Source organism: Carya illinoinensis, chromosome 15, assembly GCF_018687715.1.
Source record: "Carya illinoinensis cultivar Pawnee chromosome 15, C.illinoinensisPawnee_v1, whole genome shotgun sequence".
NCBI classification, from domain to species: domain Eukaryota; kingdom Viridiplantae; phylum Streptophyta; class Magnoliopsida; order Fagales; family Juglandaceae; genus Carya; species Carya illinoinensis.
Window position 1 is genome coordinate 18,327,028 of NC_056766.1, and position 6,734 is coordinate 18,333,761.

A 6,734-nucleotide genomic window follows, 5' to 3' on the forward strand; every position below is an offset into this window, starting at 1 on the left:
GGCCAACAACAGAAGATAGTTTACACACTCGATCATTCTCCCTAGCTTTTTTCATAACTTCTTGCTTCATTTTATCCTCTAGGGAAATTCTGATTTTGGCATCGATGGTGACATAGCCACCACCCGCTGCCCTTTCCTTCTACTCTCGCAAGTACAAGAGCACCATCTTTGCTTGGTGGCTACAAAACACACTTCAATAGTTGGCATCATTTATGGGATCTGATATTGTTTTTGCCTAAAAGCGTTAGCGTGCCATTTTTATGCCAGCCATAACGCACTCCTGTGCAACTCTCAAGCAGGAGTCTACATCAGCAAGTATGGAAAGAAGATTCATAGAAATGCAGGAAATTGTGAAACGGTTGACCTTAGATGCAGAAGCCCTTTGGCAAGAGAATGAAATGTTAGACTAGAGAAACATTGAGTTCAAGGGAGGTGTAGGACTGAGCTAATGGAAGGGGAGAATAGAAGGAGAGTTACAGAATACTGGAAAGGTATAACCCAAGGATGATGAACGAAGTAGATGGGCTACAAATTGTGCAGTCTTATGGAAAAATATGAGGAGATGGTGAAGAGGATAGGAGGGTCATCCTTTGTGGACAAGCTACTTACCGGCATAGACCTACCCTACAGAGTCGAAGCGATGACCATCCTACTCCTCCCAAAATTCAAAATCCCCCAAATAGAGATGTACAACGGGTCGAAAGATCTAGCTGAGCCCCTGGAAACATTTAAAACACTTCCTAGGTCAGATAGCGTGCGAGGCTTTCCCTTTGACATTGAAAGGCTCTGCCCAGGTATGGTTTGGAGCCCTTCTATTGGGCATCATCCATAGCTTAGTAAATTCATGGCCAGCAGAAAAAGAAGACGGTCAGCCACTTACCTCTTCATAGTGAATCAGAGGCAGAAAGAGAGCTTAAATGCGTACTTGTACTGCTTTAACAAGGAGTAGATGACCAATAATGGCAAGGACAAGAAGATCACCTTGGTGGCACTCCTAGGTGGCATTTTGCCCCTAAGCCCCTTTATGGTAGAAATTGTGCAACAGAACCCGGTGACCCTGTATGATTTCATGGATCGAGCTAATGGCTTTGTCAATGCCGAGGATAGCCTTGGGGCTTTGACCACCCTGAGGTAAATGGGCGTGGTTTAGATGCGGGAAGAAGGACTCCCACAGAAGGATGGAGATCACAACTAAAGGGCTCACATAGACTGCGCCTACCATGAGAGGAGGGTCATCAGACCAAGGACTGCCGGCTCTTTAGAATGAAAGTCATGGAATATCCTTAAGGATGTTCGAAAGGGAATGGACAAACAATTGAGCACCTGCCGCCTATTGCCCCCTAGGTGGTTGGCAAAGACAGGCAGGAGCCAAGACAAGAAGGTCAGCAAAGTGAGAGACTAAGAAGGAGGAATGTGTAGAGAAGAGAGGCAAGCCTGCTAAAGTGGGATTGAAAGAATGTTCAGATAAGAGAAATCCACTCCATCACCAGGGAACTCACTAGTAGAGGCGCCTCTACATTGAGTAGGAAGGCTTACGCCAGGAAGGTGAGGTACGAAAATATCTAAGGGAGGTCGCTTGAGTAGGCCCGAACTCAAAAGAACCTCGTTGTCACTTTTGATGATGTTGAATCTAAGGGAGTCACATATCCACATGAAGACACCAGGTGGTGATGATGTTAGTAGCCAACCACAAAACCAGAAGGATACTAGTAGACAACAACAGCTTGGTCAACATCCTTTTCTGGTAGGCATTCTCCAAAATGGGGATTTGTCAAGATAGGCTGCGGCCGTCCCCCATGCCACTAAGGGGTTCTTTGGGGAGGCAGTGCAGCCACTAGGGTCCATAAAACTCCCCATCACTGTTGGAACAAAGAGGCTCATGATGACCACCATGGCCAAATTCCTTGTAGTCAAGGCCCACTATTCATACAATGCCATCATCAGGCGGTTGATGCTAAACAACTTGAAACTAGTGACCTTAACCTACCACTAGAGAATGGAGTAGGAGTGGTGTGCGGTGACCAAGAGATAGCAAGGGAATCCTACATGCAAGAGCCACAAGGCAAGGAACTCGACAAGTTAAGTTGATATAGTAGGGGAAGGAGAAGCCATATTCTTTTTTCCCAACGACACCTAAGGTTGACCAAGTCGGAGCCCAAGGAACCAGTAGGTTGAGGTGTTCTAACACGGGTGGGAGCACTCTTTTCCCTCCTTTCTTTTGCATTCGTTGATTCCCCATGTAAAGAATCAACGATGAAAATAATAAAAAGTAACATTTCCATGCATGAGAGTGTATGTGTGGATTGAATCACTCAATAGTCCCTTTGGCAACCAATCGCTACTTAGTGCGGTCAATTTCAAGTCTCGCTTGGTTCCTTAGGTTGATTCTCTATGCTCGAATCTTAACAATGAAAGGGGAGGAGCAACTCTCCCAAGTATCCTAGACCCCCCTTGCCAACCAATGTAATCAATTTCAGATCCTACCAGGTCACTTAAGTTGATGCTTTGTGCCTAAACATCGGCAACCTTGCCACCCAGTTCCTTAGGTAAGCGCTCTACACTCGAACCTCGACAGCGAAAGGGGGAAAACACATCTCCCAAGTGTCCAGTCCTCCCTCGCCACCCAACTTAGTCTATTTTAGATTCCACCTGGTTCCTTAGGTTGATACTCTGTGCTCGAACCACAATGATAAAAGGGGTAATAGCTCTCTCAAGTGTCTCAGTCCCTTCTCGCCACCCATCATGGTTGATTTCAGATTCAACCTAGTTTTGTAGGTCGATGCTCTGCTTAAACCTTAGCCACTAATCCCCAACCAGCGCGATCAATTTCAAATCTCACCAGGTTCTTTAGGTTGATGCTCCGCGGAGATGAAAGGGGGATACATCTCCCGAGTGTCCCTATCCCCCCTCTCCACCCAGGGGGTCGATTTCAGATCCTTCCTCGTTCCTTAAATAGATGCTCTACGCTTGAATCTTGGTGACCAATCGCCACCCATCACGGTTGATTTCAGATCCTACATGATTCCTTAGGTCGATGCTTTGAGCTCAAACATTGGTAACGAACAGGGGGAACATCTCTCCTAAGTGTCCAAGTCCCCCACTCACCACCTAGCATAGTCGATTTCAGATCTCACCTGGTTCCTTAGGTTGGTGTTCCGCACTCAAACCTTGGCAACCAACCGCTAACCAGCATGGTTGACCTCAAATCTTGCCCATTCAGTAGGCTGATAACTCGTAAACGTGAGTGCAATGGAAATGTCATGATAAGGCAAACCCTGATAAATCAAGGCAAAAACAAATCGGGGCGATATGAACTCACAATTGCTCGAGAAAAGAACACCAAAAGTCATGTTTATTAGATATTCGCATAATTACAAAGTGTCGAGCCAATACAAAGTACCTCTAGCATTAGGCTGGGCAAAAAAAAAAAAAAGGAATAAAAAGAAGAGAAATCATCCTGATGCCTGATGTTTTCCCCGACCCCACATTAGGCCAGGTAGTAGGGTCGGGGAAAATGTCAAGCATTAGGTCACGCCCTAGAGAGTTGAGAGAGTTGCGGTCCTCTCAAGTAGACGTTAACTGAGCCAAGTCCGAAGTCCCAAGAGCATCTAGGGACTTGCCACTAGATGCCCTCTCACCATTTCCAGCCCTTAGGAGTACGTCTAGCTACAAGCTTGATTACATAAATGCTTGGCTACCTCAAGTTGGGGAGTGATCCGAGCAAGCTTCTCATTGGAAACGGCGAGTTGGAGTTTGCTGAGCTGCGCATTCAGGTTGCGGTGGATGTCTACAACTTTTGCAAGTGTGGCGACGTAATTCTGATAGCACTTCTCGGCCACCATCACCTTTTCCTCCAGGTGGAGTACCCGTGCTTGCTCTAGACCCTTTTCTTCCTTCAGTAGTGGCCCTTGTAGTAGACTGAAGGGGGGAAGTCTCTTGCCTTAGCGCCTCCTTTGTGTAGAGGTTGAAATCCTATTTGCTAAGATACTTGATGATTTGCCACAGGTAATCATTCTAGTCCTCGACCTTCTCATAGGCCCCCTCAACACGCTCTAGCACAATCCTAAGTCAGAACATCTTGCTGTACTCCTGGTCACCCAAAGTTCATAGAGCCTCAACTTCTTTATTCGCCTCGGCCTAATCGTCCACAACCCATGCCACCATAAACTCAATTCCCTGTCAGTTGAAAGGATGATATGAAATCAAAACACAAGGCCCAGTCGGCGAATGAGAGAAAGAAGGGGGGGAAAGGGAACTTACTTATGAGGGGATGTCATTTAGCTGGTCATCATCCTGATCGCCTCGATCCTAGCCTCCTAGAAGGGTGGGGCGATGAGGCATCATCCCTACTAGAGGCGTTGAGCCCCTAGAAGGATCGAGGGAGAAGGCCATGGTCTCGGCACCATTAACCATCTTGTGCTTTGGCCTTGGAGAAACACTATCATCCACCCAGTTGGTTGGCTGGGAAACTTCGCTAGAATCAATAGCCAAGGAGGTGTCATGCTTGATTGACGAGTTGGAAGAAGACAAGGACGCTAAGGACCCATTCTAGCTCAGCATCACGGGGTTGTCGCTAGAAAGGCCTTCGAGAACAGTGGGTTGGGGAGGAGTCACGCCCATGGATGCAGCAGTTGAATCAGTGCTAGAAGGGCGTGGACCATCACCATCATTGCCTTGAATAATCCCCTCCATTCAATAGGAGGCACCCCCTAGCATAGACGAGGCTTCTTGGTCGGTTTATTAAGGCGTCGGAACACCTAGGAATGCTAAACCTGACTCACGTAGGGTCTCTTCAGACGAGGCTTCCTCCTCGTCATCCTTGGAAGAATGGCAGGGTAGACGTGGCCTCTAAGGGAGAAGATCCAAGCCACCCTAAGTCACCAGTAAGTCCCTCCAATTCAAAAGAGATCACCTCACCCTTTTGCCAGAATATCTTAGCTGAACTCCCTGATGGGCCATCCTGTGGCTACTTCATTCCTCGAGGCATCAAGTGAGCCCCTAGAAATCTTGACTCTTCACGTGAGACTGGTCATGCGTGAGTTAATAGAAACTCTCTGTTAGTCAGGTCCGAAGCGTGGACGACATGATTTAATAGAAACTCTCGGCTAGTTAGGTCCTGATGCTCCTCTTCAGCTGACTCTTAGACCATTTGCCACACCACACAACATGACATCAGGATCCTACAAGCATTGGTGTGTACCTAAGCTGGGGCCATGCCTAGGAAGTCTTGGATGTCGCATGTCAAATGACAAAATAGGAGCCTCAAGCCCTGTGAGAACATGCTGGAGTACAAGGCCACCTTCTCGACTTTGCCCTCGAATTTAATGGCCCTACTACCTAAAGTTGGAAACTCCATTGAGTCTGGGATTGCATAGTATTGCATCGCACACTGACGGTCATGGGATCGATGATGGTGGACTACTCGTGTTTGTCGTAGGAGAGAGGTTTCCTAAGGGAAGCAGTCTTGGAGGCCATCAGAATAGATTTGGGAAAAGGGGCGAAGCAGGATTGTTAGGGAAAGAGGAGAATGCGATGACAAACGGAAACAAGAGTAGGAAATCAAGCAAAGACAATCATAGAGGCAAAAATGAGGAATAAATACAGGAGAGGGGATCGCTCAAAAGGCCCCAACGGAAAGAGTGATGGAACATGGAAACACGACGATTGCACCAGTTCTTGAGATGAGGAGACGTATAGCTATAATGAAAATCCAAGAGGGGAAGTGGGAGCGTGTGAAAAAATAAAAGTAGGATGGCCTAGGCCTCTCATGCCCAAGCTTGAAGTCCATGATAGGTTAGACAGAGAAAGGGCAAGGAAGAAAGCTGAGGTAGGCCCAAAGAAGGGGGAAACTGCCGACGATCTCCCTAGTCACACCGCATTAATAAGGGATAGACAAGTTGGGATCCTATCTCCTGTTAGATTGGCCGCATTGAATGTGATGCCATGTCGACATTAATATAAAAGTATGTAAGTTATTATAGTCTCCTTCAATATGAGTACGCATGCAGTATCAAAGATATGTTTAAAAACTTGAAGTAAAAAATCAATATTGTACTCAATCAAAATTGATTAAATAATAAAAAGTCAGTATTGTTTTACATATATATAAAGGCATACACAAAGGATAAAAAGTAAGCAAATAAAAAATAATTTTTCTTATTGAATCTAAGATTAAATGTTGTAAAGCCTCTCTCTCTCTCTCTCTCTCTCTCTCTCTCTCTCTCTCTCTCTATATATATATATATATATTAAGGAGGTGTGAAAAGAAGTGATGCTCATTCTAAGGCTAGGTTCTCCTTTTATAGATGAAGAAGCACCTTTACAATCATTTGAACAGTAGTGAACAGTACATGTCAGTACATCGAACATTAGTGAATAGTAAATAGTAGTACAATGAACATTAGTGAACAGTAAAATTAATAATATTATTATTATTATATTTTTTTACTGTTAATTTGACCACTAGAATCATATTGCTTTGGGTGCAGTAGATGATCTTCTCAGCTGGAGTTACAGGATAGCCAATTGTACTAAAAGTAGAGCAAAGGGAATCTTTTAGCAAAAACTAGAGGCCAATCAACCCTTTAAGGGCAGTAGCCTTTTGGTGCATTTGTTGGTTTATGTCGACGGATCAATCATCAAATAGCTTGGAGTGCCTTCTAAATCATGTTAAAAAATGTCATTGTCGGAATCAGTAACTGAAACTTCAGAGGATGCTTCTAACTCAGTATCAA